Source organism: Antechinus flavipes, chromosome 2 (assembly GCF_016432865.1).
Source record: "Antechinus flavipes isolate AdamAnt ecotype Samford, QLD, Australia chromosome 2, AdamAnt_v2, whole genome shotgun sequence".
NCBI lineage: Eukaryota > Metazoa > Chordata > Mammalia > Dasyuromorphia > Dasyuridae > Antechinus > Antechinus flavipes.
Window position 1 is genome coordinate 460,159,864 of NC_067399.1, and position 24,299 is coordinate 460,184,162.

General features: G+C 36.5%; 1 protein-coding gene across 1 annotated transcript in view; it reads right to left on the reverse strand.

Annotated features, from left to right (window-relative positions):
* The window catches only part of BRINP1 (BMP/retinoic acid inducible neural specific 1), a 173,700-nt gene extending 149,642 nt beyond the window's left edge, over window positions 1-24,058 (reverse strand). Inside the window, exon 1 of the mRNA XM_051979524.1 lies at window positions 23,718-24,058. The gene's annotated coding sequence lies outside the window, so the exon portion shown is untranslated. The remainder of the gene's footprint in view (window positions 1-23,717) is intronic.
* Window positions 24,059-24,299: the final 241 nt, after the last annotated feature.

Sequence of the window (24,299 nt, forward strand, 5' to 3'; positions counted from 1 at the left end):
GAGAGAGAGAGAGAGAGAGAATATAAACAAAAATCTGCTAACATCATTCAGAGCAAATGAGGGACTAAATGGCATAATAAATTATAAGAACAATATTTGGGAATGAGAGAATATGGGTTCAAATGCTGCCTCTAATACTTCTTGCATGACATTTAGCAAGATTCTTTATGTTCTTGGATCTGTTTCCTTATCTATAAAATGAGGGAGTTATGCTAAATGGCCTCTGAGATCCCTTTCTTTTTTAAATTTCTTTTAAAAATATTTTATTATATTTTAATTTAAACTTTTAAAGTTATATATTTATATTCATTCATTTTTTTCATATTTCCATATGTGTTATGTTAGGAGAGAAAAATCAGACCAAAATGGAAAAATGACAATAAAGAAAAAAAAACAGAAGGAAAAAATGGTGAAAACAGTATGCTTCAAAACACATTCAGTCTCCATAGTTTTTTTTCTGGATGCAAATGCCATTTTCTTGCATCATTGAATTGCTGAGAAGAACCAAGTCTGTCATAGCTGATCATCACACAAGCTTACTGCTGCTGTGTACAATGTTTTCCTGGTTCTATTACCTTCACTTAGCATCAGTTTATGTAAGTTTTTTCCTGGCTTTTCTGAAATCAGCCTGTTCATCATTTCTTAGAGAATAATAATATTCCATTATTTTTCATATACCACCACTTAGTCATTTCCCAATTGATACGTATCCAATTCTTTTCCACCACAAAAGGGGCTGCTACAAACATTTTTGTACATGTGGGTCCTTTTCCCTCTTTTATGATCTTTTTGGGATACAGACCCAGTAGAAACACTGCAGGAACAAAGGGTATGCACAGTCTGATAGCCCTTTGGGCATAGTTCTAAATTGCTCTCCAGAAATGGATCATTTCATAACTCCACCAACAATGCATTAGAGTTCCAGTTTTTTCCACATCCCATCTAACATTCATCATTTATCTCTTCCTTTTATCTTAGCAAATCTGATATGTAAAAGATGGTACTTCATTTGCATTTCTCTAATCAATAGTGTTTTATAGCATTTTTATATGACTATAGTTAGTTTTAATATCTTCATCTGAAAATTATCTATTCATTTCCTTTGACCATTTATCAATTAGGGAATGATTTGTTCTCAGATCCCTTTCAATACCAGATCTATGATCTTATCCCCAAAAGCAGTGGGCTGGGAAGCAAAATAAATAGGTTCTAGTCATAGATCTATTACCAACTCTATGACAATGACTAAGTCACTATCCTTATCTGGACTTTAACTTGTTTCTTCTATACAGTCTTTATAGTCTTTAAAGTCTGTCCCAGTTCTAATACTCTACAGTCTAAGGCCCCTTCCCTTAGGTGGTGCTGTTAGTTGGCGCAGTGGATAGAGTACCAACCCTGAAGTCAGGAGGACCTGAGTTCAAATCTAACATCAGACACTTAACACTTCCTAGCTGTGTGACCCTGGGCAAGTCACTTAACCCCAGTTGCCTCGGGAAAAAAAGCAAAAAGAAATACATGTGCATTCTATATTGTATATGTGTCCCTTCCATCCCTAACATTCTTGGTTACAGCATTCTATAACTCTGAGTGATGTACAGGAGAATTCTAATTTAAAGTTTTATGCCTTTTCGCTCCTTTTGACTAGAATACTCAGGAGGTACCAATCCTTTGATCCAAAGCCCTCCTCACCACCAACTCTCCTACCACCAGACCTCTACCAGTGACACTCAGGCAGTTTGAGACTAGACTCTCCTGGAGTCTTCAGAAAATAAAATCATAATGGAACACCATTGGACTAAGAATCAGGTCACCTCAGTTCAAATCCCTATTCTGACAAAATTCCATGTGAAACCAAATGAGTTTCTTCTGAATCTCAGGGTCCTGACCGCAACTTAGTGAACTCTGTTATTTTTTTATGGTTGAGGCTCTCTTTCCTATGATCATGTATGTTCCCACAATGCTTCCACTATGAGATAGAATGTTCTAAGCCACTTTCTTCTAATGGGGAATATTGGTGCAGAGGGAAAAGTTTTGGAATGAGACATCTTGGATTTGAACCCCACTTCTGGATTTGTGACCAGTATGACCTTTGGAAAGTCTCTTTATTACTTGAAATTTAGTTTCCTCATCTGTAAAATGAAGGGTTTTACTTGATGGTGTCTCTTATGGTTTGAAATCTGTTATGCTTTTATGTACAATACTATATACCTAAAACTTGTTAAAATCAGCAAGAATTTCAGCAACTTCTTGGATTCAGGTACTAACCAGATGGCAGCCTAATCTCTGGCAACAAACAGAACTCAGAATGCTAGGAGGACCCTTAACCCCTGTCTCATTGAATATTCACACACACATCTGATTTTGCTCGCATGCTGGAAAGGGAGAAATCTCTCTACAGAAAACCTTTCCAGACTTTTCAGCTCCTAAGTACACTTGATAACAATTCAAGAATGGAAAACAACATCACTCTCAGAATTTGGGTCCAACTTGGATCTCATTTCTTTCCTTCTCAACTTCTTCATAACAATAAGGGGTGGTTTGTCCAGAACTAGAGTGTCATAAGTACTCCTGTGACTAAAGAATCTTCTTTGGGTAGAGGGAGAAAAAAAGTAGTTCTTCCAATTTGCAGTATATAATCCTGTCATTCTACACAATGTTAAGAAGAATAAATTGAATAAGTTATTTTCTATGTTTTAAATTCCACTTTTATAAATTCCATTTCCTCTCCCTCTTTTATCCCCTCTTATTAAAAAATACTTCAATAACAATTATAACAAATATGAATAATCAAGCAAAATTAATTCCTGCATTGACCATATCCAAATATTGATAAAAAGGCAATCAGATAGACAGGAGGATAGAAAGACAGATGATAGATAGATAGATAGATAGATAGATAGACAGTTAGATAGAAGGATAGATAGATAGATAAATGGAATAATTTTTCAAAGTTGTTTCCTGTTCTTTTATAAGGTTCTAGTTTACTCCTGACCTCAGCTTACTTTCTGCACATTATTTTATAATCACCTTACATAATTACATTTATAAATTATGCAATTTTGCCACCATATGGCTAAAATGAAAAAATCAAAAAAAACAAAACAAAAACAAAAACAAAGGGCATGTCTATCAGTTAAGGAATGGCTGGACAAGATGGATTATTATTGTGCTATGACAAATGAAGAAATAAATGATTTCAAAAAGACATGGAAAAATGAATGGATTTAGAGTGAAGTGAGCAAAATCAAAAGAATAATTTTGACTATTAATATCAATATTGTAAAAAAATGCACAGTTTTGAGGAATTTAATAAACCGATGAACTAAATAAGCAGAATTAGATCAGTCTTTAATAACAGCAGCAGCACTAGAAAACCTAATCTCTTTGAAAATTTTAAGAACTATGTTCAACACAATGGCCATTCATGATTCCAGAATATTCCACAATAAATATAGAGAAAGGTAATGGATTTAGGGAATAAAATTAGACAAATACATACATATTCATATACACATACTCATACACACACACGTGTGTGTGTGTGTGTATGTGTGTGTGTGTGTGTGTGTGTGTGTGTGTGTGTACAGTCATTCAGCAAATTTGTTTTACTTGATTATGAATATTTGTTACACAAATTTTTTTCTTTATTTTTCCTAATGGGGTGACGGTGGTAGGGAGAGAAAGTAGACTTGTTAATTTTCAAAAATAATAGGGAGGTGAGGATGTCACAGATATAAAAGATTGCTTCAAATGAGGTCAACATATTATTAATTTTTCTTAAGTATTTTACTTTGTTATAAGAGACCTGTCATGAAGTGGGAATAATCTCTAAATGTTTTAGTATAAAAAACAAAACATCATTAAAACTTAAAAATCATTCATCATATATATCATTTTGGGTGTTTAAACCCCTTAATAAGTATCTAATGAGAAGCACTGGCTACAGCACTGGACTTTGAGGTGGGAAAAAATACCTAAGTTGAGAAATAGCTTCAATTACTAACTATGATATTCTGGGCAAATTATTTAATTTCTCTGCATCTAAATTTCCTCCCCTATAAAATGAGGATAGGAGCAGCTAGGTGGTGAATGGATAGAGCACCAGCCCTGAAGTCAGGAGGAGTTCAAATCTGACCTCAAACACTGAACACTTTCTAGTTATGTGATCCTGGACAAGTCACTGAACCCCAATTGCCTCAGCAAAAAATAAATAAAATAAAATGAGGATAATAATGGCCCTATGTAATAGCATTGAGAGGATCAAATGTTACAGGATTAATGGCACAGGGGAGTAGTTAATTGTGGAGTTGGAAAGGCTGCAAATCACAGTGGCAAAAAGAGGTTCTAAAGAGAGGGGCAGAACTATTGTTGGTACAGCAGGCAAACTCCGAAAGAAAGAAAATGGGGTAAGCAAATGGCAACAGAGTAAAGAACACATTCTGCTCAGTCAGGTTAAATCTTCCAGTAAACTGAAGGAAAGCAAAAGGCAGGCAGGGAAGTTTTATGGAGGGCTGGGACTATGATGGTGGACTATGAAACTCAGGACAGGGAACAGAGCACTTATAGTATAGTCTTGCTGCCAATATCAAGAATAAGGCAAAGATAAGAAAGCTAAGGACAAGAGAAAAACATAAGATAAATAGAAGAGGCACAGAACCAGTAGAGGGACAAAATCTTAAGAGAAGAAGTAAAGGAGAGAGAAAGATGAAAAATCTGCAAATTTGTTAGGTATTGTTATTGGGCAATCTTGGGGAGTATGGTGAGGTACAATTCTAATGTAAATTGTTCAGGTTCCTTTAGGTCAGAAGAGGACTAGGAGGTAATGATATGGAGGCAAAGAGGAATCTTTATCACCCCCCAAAAAATAGCACCCTGGGGGCAAAACAAGTTATTCAACCCTAGTTAAAGTTATTTTTTTGTCCTAAACAGTCTGCAACTAAAGTAACATGTTCAATTTTGGATGATAGATTTTAAGGGAAAAAATTGATAAACTAAAGAGAATCCAGAAGAAGGAAATCAAGATTTCAAGAAATTGAGGATGCTTAGCCTCTAAAAGAAAAGAAGGAGGGGTAGGGGCAAGTAGAGGACAACCAAGTATGATATTTTGAAAAATTATTTGCTTACCAGTCCTGAATTCAGGAGGACCTGAGTTCAAATTTGGTCTTAAGACACTCAACACTTTCTAGCTGTGTGACCCTGGGCAAGTCACTTAACCCCAACTGCCTCAGGGAAAAAAGTTTTTGCTTAGAAAATTAGTCTTGATTTGTTTGGCCTTACTAGGAAAACTTTGGAAAAATTGAAGGAAAAAAAGGAAGCCTGGAAGAATGAGGAGAAAGAGCAGGAGAGGAAGCTACCATTTATTTAGCCTCTTAATGTTTTAAAAGAACTTTATGTCTGTGATCTCAATTGAACCCTCGGAGGTAGGTGCCAATATGTGCCAATATTATCCTATTTTAAAGATGAAAAAAAATGAGATACAATAAGTCACATGTTTGAAAGGTTATACAGCCATTATGTATCTAATGCAGGATTTGAACTCAGATCTCCCTGATTTCACTCTGAACTATTTCATTTTACTGTCTAGTTATGAGTTGGATTACTTATTCTCTGAAGTACTTTTCAACTCTGAGATGCTTTCATTTAAGGAAAGAAGGAATTAGAAACATCTCGAGCTATTCTCTGCCCTCCATGGTTAATGCCTTTCTCTGACAAAAAGTAAGATATAGTTTTGAAAAGCAAGAAGAAACAGTTCAGCAAATGTTTTCTCCATTACAGATGGAGCAGAAACCAAGAAAAAAATAGATGGCCAATTTATCAGATTTGCAATAATAACAATAAAACAAAAGTTAAAAGTAGTTATAGTTAAATAGAGATGGAACCCCAACTCATCCTAAATCTTTTTTTAATTAAAAGTGAGAGAGGTTTTCTAAGTCCTATTTCAACCCCCTTCTAGTATAACAACAGTGAGACAAGTATGTTTATGCTACTTGGCTGGGATTCAGCAGACTTGAAATTTGTGTGAGTTCTGGCTGTGTGTTAGAACAACTCTCAGGTTGGATAATGGCAATAAAAAAAGAATCCAGATCTTCTTTATTTTGAAATTTTTTCAACCCAATTTTGTAACACCCATATGCCACAGTACAATTTTCTATTCTGCCCCCTCTTATATGTTTTGTCCCTTAAATCTTTTACACTAGTTAATTAAAAGATCTCTGGATCTGGATTTAGAATCAGAAAATTGGAGGACTATCAGTTTTCCATTGAATGGGACCTTAAAGACCATCTAAGAGTACACACCCTCCTGTCCCTGCACTTTACAATTGAATAACTAAGGCCCAGAGAGGTTTGGTGGATTACCTAAAATCTCACAGATAATAAATGCCAAAAGTGGGATTCGAATTTAGGAACTTTGATTCTCAGTCTAATGTCTTGGTTCATAGCCAAGCTCTTTAACTTGTGTGATCTCAGGCAAGTTGCAACTAGGTGACTCAGGAGATCGAGCACTGAGTTTAGAGTTGGGAAGCCCATAGTTCAGATCTGCCTGAAGATAAAAACTGCGTAATCCCGGACTAGTCACTTAACCCTTATTTGTCTTAATCCATTAGAGAAGGAAATTGCAAACCACTCCAGTATCTTTGCCCAGAAAACTCATTGAATAGTATGATCCATGGGGACATGAAGAGTTGGACACAACCAAATGACCAAACAACAAGGCAAATTGTGTTTGTTACCTAAGCCTCAGTTTTCTCATCTCTTAAATGAAAAGATTTAATTATATGATCTTTCAAGATCTTTCAAAGAATTTTCATCAAAATAGGCTAAAGTAAAAAGATTATCCCTGGAGAAAGAAAACTCATTTATCCAGAATCTTATTCCTAGTGCTATAATAGCCTCAGTATCAGATTTTTATCAGATGGTTACAATTAGCAGATTGTAACATCAGAGAACTATTATTATTAAACTGAGTAACCTTAGGCAAATTGTTCTAGACAGCTGTGGCCTTCAGTTTCCTCCTCTGTCAAGTAGAAGGGACTCCTTCAACAATATGATTTCCCCTTCATTAATTCTTTTTTATCTTAATTCTTCTTGCCTTAAAGTCTTTACTTGCTCACCACTAGAGGGTGCAGGTGATACAATCCTAAAATCCTAAATTGAGAACTCGAAGGAATCTTAAAACATCATCTAAATTTATCATCATAATTTTCTCAGCTTATGAATCATTGAATTAACAACCAAAATAGACTCTGGAGATCACCCCAGTTTAACCTCCTTATTTTACAGATGAAGAAACTGAGACCAAAGAGCAATGCCTCAAATTAAAAGTCAGGATTTAGGTCCAGGGACAGTGAATGGTCTTATTCTTACATCTATGTTCAGATGGTAGAACCATCCATGGGAGTACTCCGATCTTGTAAATGTGTTTGTCCCTTTACAAATAACAGCCTAATTTGGGAGATGACATTTTTTCATGGCATTGTAAAAACCACAACTAACAACAAAACAACAACATAGGTTTTGGACTCAGAAGACTGATTTTGAGACCTGCTTCTAGTTTCCTTTAGCCAGAAGTCTTTTTCCTATTCTGTGACATGGAAATAATTATAACTGCATTACTTACCTCATAGAAGACTCTCTGTAAACTGTAAAGAGTTATAGAAACATATGACATTATAATTGTAATACATGTGGGCATACATGTATTATAGAAGGTAAAGTTATTGAAGACTGGGATGAGATAATTTTTTTTTTTTTTTCTTTCCCTTTCCCCTAATATATTATTTTGTCCATAGTAGGCACTAAATATATTGGTTGAATATTTGTTGGATATAAATACATGTACATTTAAACAAAATACATTCATAAACACATTTATATACTCATATTTACAATTCCATTAGAGTTGGTCTATAATGATCTACAAACATCCATTAATCTCACACTCATAAACATACACACACACAAGAACATTTATCCAAAGATGAATACGAACTTACTCAAAATCACATATTAATCTATAAATACACACAGGTTCACATACACCCTACACACAAATATGTTTCCATTCAAACATAGCCCCTTGTTTCTTTGAGATTTTATGACCTAAAATGTCAATGGATTTCTCAGATCCCTTTCCCTGAAGACAAAATCCCATTTTGGTGACCAGACCTTATGATTTAGATGTAATACTCTCTGTTCAAAGGTATATTTGGTTTTGCCACATCTTACATTCACAGCAGGCTCATCACATATTGTCATGTGATAGCACCTTTTTTGAAGACATTAAATTTTAATTAAACAAATCATTAGCTTTGAGAATAGAAATGTATGCAAGGACACAATTCACATTTCTGCTAATTGCTCTTCCCTGCTGTGGATATTAACCTTAGCCTGTAACAGATACACAGAAACGCTTATATCCAAGAAAGTGTCTCTACAATAAAGATACAATCTTCAAATTCATTATCACAATGAAGGGAAAACATTAATTTCCCTATTGAACACTTTTATATTTCTACCAAAGCTTTTTACCCTCATTTCATAACTTAGCAATGGTCCAGGCCTTGAAAGCTATCTACATAGCCAAAGACTACACTTTATAAGGATCTTAATTCGTCTGACATATCAATAGGATTATTTATAAATCTTCAGACCTGAAAGAAAACTTTGAAGTTATATAGAGCTTGTAACCTATCAGCAAAGAAAATTGCGACCCAGAGAATGGAATGGACCTGCTCAAAGTAACAGTTACTGAGAGTTGAGCCAAGTAGGCAGAAAGATCTAGGTGGCACAGGGACAGGGCCTGGAATAAGGAAGATCTGAGTTCAAATCCAACTTCACACATTAATTATCTGTATGACCCAGGGCAAATCACTTAGTCACTGTGTGCTTCAATTTCCTCTATTATTATAAATTGGCTATTAAAAGCATCTGCCTCCCAAATTTGTTGTGAGGATTAAATTGTATATATATACATATCTATCTATATGCATATAAATTATACATCCATAATACCTACATACATACATAGATATATCTATCTCTGTGTGCATGTGTGTATAGTATATGTGTATCACATAGTACAATATTGAGTCTTTTGGAACATATTGAGTCCTTAATACTGGTATCCTTCCTTCCTTTTTTCTTCTTTCCTTCATCCCCTCCTTTTCAAACTCAAATCTATTGTTACCTAATCTTTAAAATGCATTTTTATCCACAAATAAACTTAGGGACCCTCTGAATTACTTGGTCCACCCTTTAGGTCTCTAAGTCAATAATTTCTTTCTCTGATTTTTATTTTTCTAAGGCTTCTCTTGATAAATCATTTCCCCAAAATGATTTTTGTCATTTGCATCACTTGCATATATGTAGATATGCACATGTCCATATGCATATATATAATATATATAACACCTTATCTAGGGCTAAGCAGTAATAGAATGATTTCAAATCCAAATGTCCTGATTAAAAACCCTGTCTTTTTTTCATTTACCATGCTACTTTTTCCAAATATCTTCCAAATGATTCCATTAGCCAAAAAGTAGTAGAGAAAGTATTATTCACAGGAATAAATCCATTTTCCTGAGTGGAAAAATATACATATATTATCAGGTATCAGATTTCAGAATTTGGACACTAAGAATGATTATCACATACTCAACCTTAACTCTTCTTAGAAGAAGTATAACACCTGCTGAATTAATCAAGGACGATATCTAGCCTTCCTTGATAATCTAGGGCTCTGGCATCTCCTTTTTAAAAAAAAAAACTAATTTATAATGATGAGTGCTTCTTAATTTCAACTATTCCTACAAAACTGAACCATTTTACTCAGGCTAACATTTGAGGCTCTCTACAGACAACTCTCAACTATGTCTATTATGATCATGCATTATCCCACAAGAGGGACCATTTACTCAATAGGTCAACCTCTCCATAGTCCCTTGAACACTCCTAATTCAGTATTAATATCATTTCTTTGCTTCGGCTACTGATGTCCTCCTCTATTGACATACAACACATTCAAAATGACAATCTACTTCCTATTTGATTTGCCAATTCTTAACTATCCTTCAATGCTCAATTCAAATCCATCTCCTCCAGGAAGATCAGTGACTTTTTTGACCTTTGAGTTCCCATGGCAACTTAATGTCACACTCTGTAGGTAATAAAAAGTACTATAGCAAGCATTTATAGAACTTTTTAATGTTTACAAAGTACTTTACAAAAATTATCTCATTTGATCCTCACAACAATCTGGAAGCAGGTGCTATTATTACTGACATTTTACATTACATGAAATTAAGGCAAGCAGAGATTAAGTGTTTTGTCTATCATCACACAGCTAGTCAGTAACTGATCCTGGATTTGAACTCAGGTCTTCCTGAATCTAAGCTGTACTATATAGATTCTTCTTGGTATTTAACGTAGCATTTCAGATGTTATAGAAAGTGGACTCACTGAATTATTATTATCTCATGGTGGGCAAAGACTGTGTCTTACACTTCTTTGTAATCCATTTAATGCTTAGTAGAACAGAGACAGGTGCTAAATAAATACTTGTTACCTATATACATTATGAATGGCACATTAATTTTTGTGAAGAGTTTTAATGAAGATAAATTTAACTTACTTTACTTTTGAGAATTTTATAACACCTATTAAGATAATTAAGTCTGCCCCTCTACCTCTGCAGGGGTATGAAATCTTACCTGGGACTGTTTTAAGTAGTGTTATTTACTATTGGCACAATCTGACAGTAAAAATCCCAAAGATGTCCCAAGGGTTCTTTCCTATAATCAAAATCCTCACCAAAATAACCATCACTGTAATAATGTGATATATTTTGACTCTCTAGTGTTATGTTTTCCGATATGCCTCCAAACAATAATCTATTTTTATTTTACAGCTTCAAAAAAATCATTAATGTCCTTTTCTTTATGTGTCAAGGTGGTCTGCAAGGGACCATAGCTTCTAAATGGCTAAAACATCAAAAAACAAGCTCTGGCAGATTCTACAAATTAGAGAGCCTTTAATATATTAGTCTGCCAACAAATTTTATACCTGAATTTGTTGGACCAATCTAAATTAAATTTGGAGAGACTTATCATTCCACTGTTGACCACTAGGTGACAATTTCCCCTCTTCCAATCATCAATAACTTGTAAATTAATCTATTAAGGCAAAGGGAAGTAGCTTATCTGTATTTATAAAGATGGTGCCCAGAGCAAAACAAAAACAAAAACAAAAATAAAATTTGAAAAATATATGATTCTATTTAGCTGTTCCTTAATTCTAAGTCCTAAATATGAATTTTGACTGTAAACTTCTTGAGGGAAGTTACCATATCACTAACTTCCTTTACATTTCTTCAATAAGACCTTGTGAGACTCCTAGATAATTTTAGGGGATTTTGAAGTCATTAGGTAGACAGTATCAGAAGGGTGAGTTATTCCTTCTCCACCAATAGAATACCAACAATAATAATAATAACAGCAAAAACTTTTATAGATGCTCTTTCAAAGATTTCCTTGTAATACCTGACTCTCTCTCCCTTTAAGATGAACTACTTTCCCATATAAGTAGCAGCTCATGGTAAGGCTGAAAAATAGAATTAAGAACTTCCAATTTAGCACAGAAGAACATAAAACTGGTCTATAATTCTATACCAGTGCCATTTCTATAGAAAACTTGGGTACCATGTTAAAAGATTGGGAGAATATCGATAAGACCAGAAATTTAGGGAGCTACCATAAGAGTGTTTAGCCTGGAAGAAAAAAAGATTTAGGAGGGACACATACACACACACACACACACACACACACACACATTTCCCAGAAACAACCCTGCCATATTTCACTTCGATTTTTCTGACTGTATTCTGATAGAACTCATGTACTATCCTTAAATCTTTGTTTCAATTTATATTTTATTTTAACAGTTCTCAAAATGTAGTCTGGGAAGCCTGAGGGTCCCTGAGATCTTTTCAGGGAGTTTTTTAGGTCAAAATTATTTTTATATTAATACTAAAACATTTTAATTTTAAATATGGTAAACAACATAAGATATAACATATATAAACAAAAACTCTAAGTGGAGGGGAGTAGGGACTTCTCAATAACTTTTAATGGTGTAAAGATGTCGTGAGACCAAAAAGGCTGAAAATTACTTTTTATTCCATATCATTATTCCTCTCTTACTACCATCTTCTTCCCTGACCCCCTCCCCCTCCAAAAAAGAAAAAAGACTCATTAAGGATAATCTGACAAAAAATAGTTCACTCTAAGGAGCATTTTAGAGAACTGACTGGTAGAAAATACTGGAATCTCTGGAGATAGGATCAGAAAGCACACTGAATCAGTAACTTCAAGTGCTCCTAAATTTGCCATTTTTCTACTTCTCTGCACTAATATTCCAGACACATAGGCAGAAAAGAACACTACTTTTCACATTACTTGGTTCTGTCAAATAGTACCTAGTAAAAGTTGAGAGTTTTCCTTTTATAAACCCTAGCAACCTCCCTTTCAGTGCCCTTTCTCCTCTTTTCAATCTTCCCTCTCAGTCCCCAAGTATCTCCTGGTTTTGTGAAACACCTTTTCTTTACAACTTCTGATAAACAGAATTATTTACTCTGTTAAGGATTTAGATGAACTTCCAGTCCTAAGAGCGAGAAGGTGGGAGAAGGATTGAAATTTGAAAAGATGACTGCATAGAGTCCAAAGGAATGGCTCTCAGCATGCTACTATGAAATAGGAATGTAGTTAGATATATTTTTCCACCTGTGGGACCTTGTGCTAGAAAATTTTCTGAGCTACAAGTTTCCAAAACCATAATAATAAAGGCATTATATTAGAAGATCTCTAAGCTCTTTTCTATTTCTAAATTCTATGGTCTTATATTAACTTATGAATAAGTTAATTATAAGAACACTGAATCTGGATCAAAAGAATTGGTTCCAAATTTTGGCTCTGCTATTTATTTTTTGTGTGACCTTGACATTTTTTTAGGTCTTCAGTTTATTAATCTGTAAAATAAGGTAGTTCTGACAGATAATCTCTAAACTCTCTCCTAGCTTGAAAATTCCATTGAGTTTTAATAGCAGAGATTCAATCACCAATGCCAAAGATTATAGAAACACCAATTTGGAACTACTAGGCAGTTTCCCAGGTACCTCTCAAATGTGAGCATATAGAATAACAAATACTCCAGCCCAACTATTAAGAACAAAAAGAAAGCTGACTAAAAATAAAAGTGGGTTATTCATTTTCACTCTGGGAATTATGTACAAAACTCTACTAACTAGTCTCTGCATGACTCAATCCTGTTTTTATGCATTTAAAATTCAATTCTTTACGATGTCATTCAGCTCTTACCCACCTTTGGTCATTTATGTCCTTTCCCTTTTGCCATGGGCATTTTATCTCTTTTAAAATTTTAGATTCAAAGATATTCGCTATGTGTATACTGGGGGTTGAATGATCACATTATTTCATACTCGGGCAGATTAATCTATTTCCCATATTTTCCAAACTCTCTTAAACATACACAAGTACCTATTTTCTTTTTTAATGCCTCTGTGCATTGGGCAGACATTTTTATAGTGCTATCCAAGGCTCCTTGTAGGTCTTTTTCCTCTGAGGCTCCTATAAACCCAGAGCTCATCAAGCTCTATGAGAAATTTAGGATATCCTCCCCATCACGTAAAATGCCTTGTACTTACTTAAGGTCGATGTTTCTGTCACAGGATCTTGCAGTACTTGACAATTTTGCTGAGACTTCTCCAGCTTTTGCGAATCTACAACCACCCCTGGCTTCTACTGATTCATGAGATGTTCTTCCTCCAAGCTGGTAATACCTAGGGCTCAGGTCTGAAGATGGATTGCCTATAATGGCTCTGCTTCTAATTAGTTTTCGTCAGAGAAGAAATCACAAACTGGCTATGCTCGTCTTTTTATGGCAAAATCAACCTCTCATCTATAAGACCATTGCTCCCTGGAACCTTCACGAACCATCATTCTTCATAGGGATTCCCACAGGCTCATCAACAGGACTTTTGAAAATCCAAATAAATTATGTCCTGGGAACCTCTTAGGACTGTGGTTGGATTAACCCTTGTGAAGAGTTCGAAGTGCTCAGACTCGCCATTTGTAGGAAGTCCTGCTGTTCTGACCTTTGCAGCTTTCACAGAAAAATGGCACCTCGATCTTCTTAATTGCCATATGAATCTACCTCTGCTACTCTAGGGGAGATAGTTTCTCTATGGTTTCCAGGATCACTCCTGTGTCCTTATACAAAGCAGGGCACTGGGTGAGACAGCCCCCTGCTCTTGGAAAACTGGCGCTGTCCACAAGGAAATACTTTATATGCTTATCTGGACCTCTGCTGCTTTGTATTTTATTCCCTTCTGACTCCTCAAATGGATATCATCCAGGTCCCATAATTTACTGTCCTTCAGTTTCTCACACTGTGTCCTTATGCAATGTATTCTTCTTACAGCCACTTGCAATCTCCAAAAGAAAGTTCCCTTGAGAGAAAAATATCCTCTTTCCTCTCAGATGAAAATAATCAATTTAAATTCTCCTCAGCCTCATTATTTTCTTTAATTTTCTCTTCAGTAGCTCAGAGGGTCTACAGATACCTAAGCAGCTTTCTCAGAGATGGCATGTTTCAGATTGTCCTGAATTGCATCATGGAGTTAGTCTTCCCTCAGTTCAATAGCCAAACACGCGTAGTGTTTGTTGAAATCAGTACTTATCCCTTTCTTTAGTGCAAGCTTTCAGTCTTTCTTGACCTAAGCTTTTCAGTGGCAGGTATATCACAAGGTTACAGGATTTAGAGTGGAAAAGATACTAAGGATTTCCCAATCCAAATCCATTTTGTAGATGAGCAAAATGAAGCCCTGACAGAAAAAGTGACTTGCCTCAAGTCACATAGTCAGCCACAGAACTATGATTTCAATTGGATCTTTTTCCTAACTCCTTTCCCCCCATAAATTCTTCAATAATTCTAATTTTTCAGCAACCCCCCAAAAAATCCTCTTTATCTCACATTTAGCTTCTTGTACTTATATATCTTACGCCCCCAAAAAAGCTCTTTCTCATCATTTTTCATGACAATGAAGAAGTTGTATATTGAACTTGGCATTATAAGGCCTATACTCTAACCCCAGAATCACAACTAGCCAGCTATATATCCTTACACAAAAGATGTCCCTTCTCTGGGCTTCAGATTCTATTTCTATAAAATAAGATCCCTAAACCAAATCAGGGATTTTTAACTTGGGAGTAACAATTTAGGTATCTAGAGATAAATAGTATATGCAAAATATATCTACATTCCATTTGTAATCTTATGTGTTTTATTTCATGCATTTAAAAACATTTTGAAAAAGGTCTGCTGAGTTTCTCCAGACTACCAAAGGGGTCCAGAATATATATATATATATATATATATTGCCATATGAATCTACCTCTGCTACTCTAGGGGAGATAGTTTCTCTATGGTTTCCAGGATCACTCCTGTGTCCTTATACAAAGCAGGGCACTGGGTGAGACAGCCCCCTGCTCTTGGAAAACTGGCGCTGTCCACAAGGAAATACTTTATATGCTATATATATATATGTGTGTGTGTGTGTGTGTGTGTGTGTGTGTGTGTGTGTGTGTATATAACTAAGAACCACAAATTACACTGAATCAAATGATGAAAATTTCTGAGATTCATGCCCAAAAGAATAGAGAATATAATCAAGAACACAGATGCCACCAGCCTTGTTATAAACTTTCATCATTTCCTATACTCTTTTATATTCTCAGTGCCTCATACCTAAAGCAGCTTAGTATGGCCTGGCACTTGGCTTCCTAGAAATCACACAATTACAAGAGCATACAGAAAAATACAGAAAATGGCACCCATGGACACAATAGCTTCAAAACTACAGAACTCTCCCATGAAATCATACCTGGCTCTCTTATTTGCCCTCCATTCAAAATAATGTACTCTATAGTCCTAGTATAATATGCAGCCTGTACAAACAGCAGCTCAGAGGTTCTGACTCTCCTTGATTTTATCTACTACAGAAAATAAACCTTGTCTTTCTTAGGGTTATTGACAGCAATTTTTCATTTCCTATCTGCACCATCAATTGTACTGTTCCTCTGATTATAGTAAAACAAAGAAATAATAAAATGTTTGAGGTCCTGTCCAATTCTAAAATTCTAAAAATCGGAACTAGCCAGAAAATTTATTATTATCCCACTTGACAAAGGAAGAAACCGAACTTAGGAGAAGAAAACGAAGGTTTCTAAGTTATGTCATACATTATATATAAAGAGAAAGATATAGATACATATATATATGTATGTATATATATATACACACACACATACACACATACACACCACACACATCACATATATGTGTGTGTGTGTGTGTGTGTGTGTGTGTGTGTGTGTGTGTAGGTATAGATAGATAATGATTCTCATTCCAATACTCTTACAATAAGAATTTACTATGCTCTTTAAAATTAAAAAAATATTATTTGAGCTATTTCAAAATGGTTCTAATATATATTCATACTTATTATCACCTTCAATGACAATGACTCTTTAGGCTTGCTACCACATAGAAGAGCGTCTCAAAGTGTAGCCTGGGAGAACCCTATGGGTCCATGAGGCCATTGTGGGGAAGAAGTCCTCTAGGTCAAAAGTACCTTTAAAACATTAAGCTTTTAAAATTCTGATAAAGAACATATCAACCTACATAAACAAAAAATTCTTTGGAGGATCCTCAATCATCCAAAAAATTGCAAAAGATCTGGGATAAAAAGTTTGAGAACCACTCATACCACAAATAAATTTATAGAGGAAAAACTACTTGTCTGTGGTAAAATACAGACGAAACACATTCATCCTACCTTAGATGGCTGCCAGGAAGGGGTAAAACTAGATGAATTCTAAACACTATTATTCTAGAACCCTATTAGATAAGATCTCATTCTCTGGAGAGAAGCCACAATTTGGAATAGCATACAGGAGGGTTTTTCATCTTCTAATATGAACACCTCATTGAACTTTCTGGATTAACCTTTGAGCCCTCTCCAGCAACCTCAAATATAGCAATGCAACTATCTCCCCAATAAGAGTCTGATTTAATACCTACAATGGCAGGGGTATTAGAAATGACAGAGTGAATTGCCTGAGTCCACACAAATATGTCATCAATCCTCACATCATGGTTGTAGTCTCCAGAGCTTTTTACTTGAATATATAGGTGGAATTTAAACAGATTTTTTTAAAATTAAATCATAGGTAAATAGAGGTGAGGAAACCTGTGTTCTAATAGTAGATGTTACATGAATTTTCTGTGTAATAATTAGCATTCTGCTTCTTTTCCCCACCAATGACAAGGAAAAATAAAATTTCTATCAGTTACCCCAGTTTATTCTCAGTGAATGAATAAAGCAATAAATATTATACATTCTCATCAACATTTTTTAAAAACAAAATAAGTTTCTCCTTGTCACAGATTTGAGGCAAAGTCTCTATTTTTTGAAATCTACTTTTAATATAATATTTCCAAGTTATATTCCCCAAAATCCATCTTTTTTGTCTTCACAACTTACCATCTCCAATTTTCCCCTTTCACATATTTTGACTCTTCTTATTGGTTTAGAGTTCAGCATCCCCTAGATTTGCAAAGAAAGTGACTAAAATGTTCAAATCCTTTGATATAAAAATCCCATTGTAAGTCATCTATCCTAAATAAGCTGATGGTAAAAGGAAAAGCTTCCCATATACCAAAATATTCAAATCAGCATTTTTTTTTGAAGTAGCAAAGAACTGGAAACAAAGCAGATATCCATCAACAAGGGAATGGCTAAATCAATTCTGGTGCATAAATATAAGCAATGATAAACACGATGAATACAGAGAAGCATGTAATAACTTAAATTAACTGATGAAAAGTGAAGAACCAGGAAACAATACACACAAGAAGTACAAAAATTTAAACTGAAAGAAAAACAAAAACAAAGCAACCAAAACTGAATGCTGTGAAATTATAATGACTAAGTTTGGCCTCAGAGAAAAGATATGAAAGGGTATTTCCTGATCGTTTGCAGAAAGGACTTCATGGATATTGAATATTGTACTGATATGTTAATTTTGTGGATTTTTTCTTTCTTCTGTTTTGATATATATATATATATATATACATATATATATGTATGTATGTATATGAATACTCTTAATTTTGGCTCTCAGAGAGAGGTTGGGGAGAAACATAAAGGAATATATAGATGATATAAAGACAATAGATATCAATAAACTTGGTTAAAAGAATTGAGTAGTCATAGAAATGTTAATATTAAGGGACTCAGCACTAGATTCCTTAGGGGCAAAAAAAGATCAATGAGATGCAATTCTGACTGGAAAATTTGGTGTTGAACTTGTAATTATTTCCCTTCTGTTTTGGGGTCAAGAGGATCTCTTACATTGCTTTGGTTCTCACCAATTTAGTGTTTTCTCCTACTTAGAAGCATAATCAGTCATTTATTTCAGTTATCACTAGAATTTAGATGGATGAAGTACAGAAAATCATAATTCTGGATGATGGTTATCAGAAATGAACATGTTAATCCAGCTAGATGAGATTATTTCTCTTATGGGGACATCATAAAATGGATTTGGAGACAGTATGGTAAAGCAATAGCTTTAGCAATCTGGTGTGTGGAATTCAATTTTGGAAACTATATTTTGAGAATAACATTGACAAACACAGGATCATCCAGAAAAAGGAAGCCAAAGTGTAGGAATATATTGAAAACAAATCATATGAGCATGTATTGAGAAAATGGAAATACTTAACATGGAGAATAATATAAGAGGAAGGGAAAGGAGGAGGTACATAAAGAAGAAGAGAGTCATAAAGCTTTCCTCAAAGTCTATGTTATATAAAATAAAGTAGATTTACTCTGTATGCCTCCAGAGGACAAAACTAGGGACCAGGGGGTAAAAGTCTCATAGCAAAATACTGAATCAATAAAAGAACTTTCTAATAATCAGAGTCATTCAAAATTTAGATTGACTGCTTTGTTACAGCTTTGGTTCTATGCTTTGTTAGAGCTATGTGCAATTAGAAGTTTTTAATCAGAGACTTTATTACTATATTTAATATTTTTATTAATATATTAGGAATTTACACAATGGTTGGGAAGTTGGACCAAGTTTCTCCCAATCCTAAAATTCTATTTTTCCATACTAAATGGAAAAAATACTAATTTTTCCCTACTAAAATCACAGGATTAATGGCGTCGCCCAAAAACATTGCTAATTATCCTTCAACAATCTATAGACAATCCATAGTCTTTGAATTTCTCTAAATCGATGTATAATATTATACACACATATTATACTATCCTGTACAGTTATCATATGAGATACAATATAAAAATAATAGTACTTTGCCATCAACTAATGGCATGGCAATTGTCAAAAGAAAAAAGTCAACAGTGTGGGCTAGATATATACTCAGGAAAGAACAGTATATCTCGGATTTTTCTTATCACTCCCTAATTGACAAGCTTCCCAATTCTAAATCTATGATGTTATGATCTTATTTGCAATATCTTTATAGACTCATAGACTGTGTTGGAAAGAACCTTAGAACATCATATAAGAATCAGAAGGACCCTTAGAACATCGAATGTTACAAATGAAAGCTACCTGATATGAAGAATGTCCCAGATGGAAGATTCCTTAGAATATTAAATTTCAGGACATGGAGGGACTTTTCAAATTTGCACATTAGAGCTGAAGAGAATATTAAAGCATAAAATGTTAGAACTGGAAGGGGTATTTAGAATATAGAACAAAATATATGAGAAGTAGAAAAAGTCTAATAGCATAAAGATAGGAACAACCTTAGAGCGCAGAATTTCGGAATTTTAAGGGAAATAATTTAATTCAGTTTTTTTATAAATAAGAAAAAAGAGGTGCCTACAGGGAACATAACTTAACAATGACTTCACAGATAATAGATAAAAGAATAGTCTCATATCCAAGACTTTTACTTCTAGTTCAATATTTTCTCCACTTTAGTATACCTTCTAACTCCCAGAAGTTGAGAAAAATCATAACCAAAAACAAAACAACAAACAAAAACCTGTGCGCTTGAGCTCCCTTTAGAAGGTAAATTCTTTGTCTCTTTGGTCCTTACCTCAAATTCTAGAGGACAATTAGATGATGAGAGAGAGAGAGAGAGAGACAGAGAGAGAGAGAAAAAGAGACAGAGAGAGACAGAGAGACAGAGAGAGAGAGAGAGAGAGAAACTCATTAGGTGGATTCTGATGGTACTGCCCTAAATCTATTACAGCCAGGGCCAGTATGTCTAAACTCAGCAGGGTCCCAACAGCTGAATCCTAGCTGGTATTTCCCTTAGTGGTTCAAGTGGAGTCAGAGCTCCCCCTTCTGGGAGCCAAAGCACCCTCAACCTCAAAAAAAAAATAAAATAAAATAAAAAGCCTGTTAAGAGGTTCTCTTGGCAGAAGGGACACAGAAACCCCCAACACTCCCTCAGCAAGGTTTCCTAGAATCTTTCTCCAAGAAGATTGAGCCTTCCATGAAAATGAGACCATTTCTGTGCTACAACTGCCCCCAGACTCTTCATAATTAGTTCTTTTCCCAAGTCTTTTTAGTAAGAAAAAAATGGAATATGTGAGTCCTTGACGATGAAAAATACAAAAGTATTTTTTTTGGGGGGAGGGAGGAGTTAACTCAAATTATCAAGGGACTGAATGGCAAGGATACTTATGCTTCTATGTTCATTAGTATACAAGCTTTTGGGAAAGACTTTGACTAATGGGGAAAATAGGTTTGTTTAAAAACATGTATAATCACTTATATATCTATATCTTGATATCTATAGCTCTATGGCATAAACACCATATTGCCTTCTTTAATTAATAGTTCAGGATGAAGTGAGATAGAAGACTTGCTGTGCTTCCAGGAAGCCTTTCTAAGCTAGATAAAGATTGTGTTCTTGGTGGTACAGAATTGTCCCAAGCCACTGTGTGTACATGTATGTACGTATGGCTATGTAAATCCGTGAGTGCATAAATGTATGTTAATGTGTATAAATGCATATATGTATTACCATTTGTATATATGATTACATATATCTGTGCCTACTGAAAGTACCTCTATTGGTAGGTATGTTCAAATCATGTGAATGTGAGCATGAATCTTTAAGGATCTTAAGAGAATGTGTATGTTTCAGTGTGTGCATAAGAGGGGGGTGTAATCCCTCTGGGGACAAATGTTCTAATTGGAGTGATTCACACTTAATATGTCTGTGCAATAAGAAGTTTGAGAGGTCAGTGGAAAGGCTTCACTGGAAAAATGGCTTGCATCAAGGAGGGAGGAGGGTGCCCTAAAGTGTATGAATAATCACCTAGACATGAGAAATCTCAAACTTCTAGTAGCATTATTTTTGCACCACCCCCTTCCCCTAATGTCCTGGAGTTCCTCTTCAAAATAGGCTTGTTAGAGCAAGTGACACATTTCCTCCAGACCATATGAGGGGTTTCTGAGGTGGGAAGCTTGGTCTCCAGTGAGCAGACTTCTGCTGTTTGCATGTGCCTGCATGTAACACAGGCACCCACGCATGCTAGGGCAGACTCCTGCAAACACATGTTCCCTTTTAACTCTCACTGAAGCAAGGGAGAGAAAGGCATCAATCCCAGCCAAGCTCAGGGAATTTTTCTCCCCAGACAGTAGGTAGCTTGAGCCATAACTGCTCCTTAGTCACCTCCCATAGATTGGCACTGAATTTGTAGCATTGTTTTGTCCAAAGCTTCTCAATATGTTATAATGGATAGGGCATTAGATTTGAGGTCAGAAGGCTGAGACTGGAATCTTTACTCTGTCATTCATTACCTGTGTGACCTTGGACAACACACTTCTCTTCTGGGCCTTGGTTTCCTTAGCTATAAGATAATGGACTGAACTTAATGATCTTTAAGTTCCTTTCAACTCTTATTATGTTATCATCCTATATTGGTAGAGTAACAGCTGCTCAGTCTGGAAGACATGCAAAGAGTCATAAAACCTAGTGTAGGCACCTTTTCTGCTGAGTGGCAGAAAAACAGGAATCAAATCCTTAGGCAGCCCCTAAGGCTATGCCAGAAGCTATTCAGTGGTCAAGAGACTTATAGAGCTCCAGACCCTGAGCAGGTAGGTGGCTAGGAGCAGACTCTTGGGCCCAGAGACTAAGGTAGGAAGACAATATTCCTAAGAAAACCTCCAATTGGCCTCCATATCCTTCTCAGTCATTTTATAGTGAATAAAGAAATCCAGAGCAGTTGAGTCAATTATCCACAAGCTCAGGCCTCTTCCACCCACATACCCCCACCCTCTCTCTTATCCTCTAAAGCCTGTCTTCTTCAGCATAAAAAAAATAAAAAATAAAACTGTCCCCTGATCTTCCAGTTACTGCTCCCTAACTTCAATATAAGATCTTCAGATGAGGAGAGAGGAAAAGAATTCCAGGTCTGCTCATAGACATGCTTCTTTTAAAGCCTCATATCCCTTCAGGAATCAGGCAGGATACGGGAGTGCACAGAGCAAACTGAAATCCTGAATCTAGACCTCCAAAGAAGTCCAGCTTAAAGGAACACTCCCCACCTCCATCCCTTTCCCTAAGCTGCCTAATTTTTAAAAAAGAAAGGAAAAAACCTGTCAGAATCCCCTCAGTGAGAGTAACTGGTGAGAGGGGTGACTCCATCTCCTTAAGAAGAACACTAGCAAACTTGGCCTGCATCCTCTCTCAAGCCAAGACAGGTGACCCTGCTGTTGTTCCTGCCCCAGGAGGAGCAACCTTTCATTTGTAGATTGAACAGGTTCCAGACTAGGAGCCCTACCCCCACCCATCTTTCCAACCTCATCCTCTCTACCCTACCCAGTTTCTCCGAATTCCCATCAGGGTCCAAAGCATTCAGCCCAGTATGGGATTTAAAGTGATAGCGGCTCATTTTTCTCCCCAGTTCCTCTGTCCCTAGCCCAAATCAAATGGTGGGTTAAGTGCAGAAGGCACCAGATCTATCTGAGATATTTTTTATTTGTATCCACATTTGAATTAAAGAAGAGTTTGCGCTCCTCCTCCATACATCCCCAAATCCCCTCAGCCCCCAAAGGGCGTCCACAAAGCGTTCCTGATGGCTACGTGATGCTGTGGTCCAAATCCCTATGCGTGTAGACGCAAATTAAAAGCAGTCACATACACACACAGCAAAGACAGGACTCAATACATACAAACACACAGCATGTAACACACAACACAACCACATATCACACGATCACACAAACGCGCAGCCCAGACACCAAACGCACGCAAATTCACCCCATACTAACACACACCACACACCGCCAGACCTTAAGTAGGTTACAGGACCTCTAGTCTCCCCTCTTTGGCCCCCACCCTCCTTACACACTTTCTCAAAGCTGAATTTAACTCCTTGCTCCCCGGGGCTACGAGGAGACCCCAGCAGGTCAGAGCTTCTACACAGCTCGCCCAGCCAGCGGGGGCCTTGGAACAGCGGAGGGAAAGAGGGAAAGCGACTCAAGAGGGAAGAGGAGCCACAACAGTGATCCTTTCCCCTACACCTCCAATGCGGTCGGGGGCCGAGCTAACCACCCCCAATCCCGCTGGAGCGACTCCCGCCTTACCTGATCTCAATGTCCCTCACGGGCCGAGAGCTGTACGCGGGTGGCTTTTATTCGGCTCGGGGGGAACTTAGAAGAGACGTGTGTCCGGCGCGCATACTGGGGGCCGTGCTGCGACTGCAGGGGTAGGGATACCTGGATGCTAGCAATCCTTTTCATACTCAGCTTTCAAGTCCCCTTCCGTGATCCAGATGGCCGGCATCTAGGGAGGCTGCACAGCCCGGCTCAGCACAGTCTTTTCCTAGTCCCCAGGTCTGTCAGTCTTCCCGTTACCCTCCCGCTCTCCCTCACTAGCTGTCTTGCTCCCACTCTGATTCCCTGGTTTGCCGCTAGCCGATCCACCCGTAGCTCGCAGCTCTCAGCCCGCAGCCGTGGGCACAGGAGCGCGGCGGGCCGAGAATGGAGAGGGGCAGGTCCAAAGGAGACGCGTTCTCCGGGCGGGGAGCCGCGGAGGCTGGACTACGCGGGGGTAGGAGGGACTTAAACGGCGACGGGCGGAAACGAATGGGAGGCGGAGAGGGAGGAGGAGCCCAGCTAGGGGACTTTATTCTAAGGAGGGTTTTGTGCATCATTAGGAAGAGGAGG